Raw genomic sequence first — 1,146 nt, forward strand, 5'->3', positions numbered from 1 at the left:
TCCTTCTTGAGACCTGACCCCAGCCCCGACGCCTTTCCCTAATTCCAAAACAATATCTCGTGACAGTGACTCCGTAACCCTCATTTACGAGAAGCTCCTTTGTTCCTGAGTACCAATTGTACTCCCTCCCCCCCCTTACCCCTCCCCCCCGTCCCATGCCCTTAACCTTCTACTCAAAGTGCCCCCCCCCTTCTAATACTCCCACGCCTGTCCCTACCCCTACTCTGAACCCTCCTATCCCAAGTGCTCCCCTTATACCCCCAGCCCAAAACCATCCTCCACCCTCTATCCAAATTGCCCCCCACCCCCTTTAATCTATATCCTTCCTTCCCCCACCTTTAATCTCCCCCCCCCCCTTTAAATACCAATGTCTGACTCCCTCCGCCACTTCCTCCAACACAACACTAATTTCCCTGCGTTATGTCTTCATTACAACCACTTACAGCGACTCTAGTGAGTGTATAGCCGAGTATTATCCTTTTCCTGTAATGCGTTTTATATAAGTAATAATTCCAGTTGATTTGCCGCGTTAGTGTCGTTTTCATTCGTTTTCGCCGCGACGTCCTTAAGGTGAGGCGTCGCTCGATTCCAGTCGTGAGTTTCGTGTCGTGTTGTTATTCGTGTAGGTCGTTCTGTTGCTCTGATTCGTGCGACATCCCCTCTCTTCTCTCTCTCTCTCCGTCGTATCGCTTTTCCCTCCTTCCTTTCCCCTTTTCTCAATGTCTCTCTTCCCTTTCCCGTCTCTCTCTGATCTCCTCCTTTCCTATATCATTTCCTCTTTTCTCGCTTCTTCCCCGTTTCTGCTCTCTTCCCCTTACCTTCCTCTCCTCCTCCTGCTTCTCCCTCCTCTCCTTCCTTCTAATCCCCTCGCCTGCCTATCCACCCTTCCACACCTCTCCACCTCACTTCCACCCCCCATCCCCTCTCCCTCCCTCCCCCCTCCCCCTCCCATCCCCCCTCCCCCCTCCCTCATCCCAGGTAGCCAGAACAGCCTCGGCGGCAAAAGTAAACATCGGCCCCGCGCCCCCCGCTCCCCTATTGGCCTAGGTGCTATATCTTGGCCAATAAGCTTATTACGAGCGCCTACTGTGTGGCTCTTGATCGACGCTCATACGCTCTTTCCGGCCCTCTCAGCACTCCCCCGAT

This window comes from Penaeus monodon, chromosome 33, assembly GCF_015228065.2.
Source record: "Penaeus monodon isolate SGIC_2016 chromosome 33, NSTDA_Pmon_1, whole genome shotgun sequence".
Classification (NCBI taxonomy): domain Eukaryota; kingdom Metazoa; phylum Arthropoda; class Malacostraca; order Decapoda; family Penaeidae; genus Penaeus; species Penaeus monodon.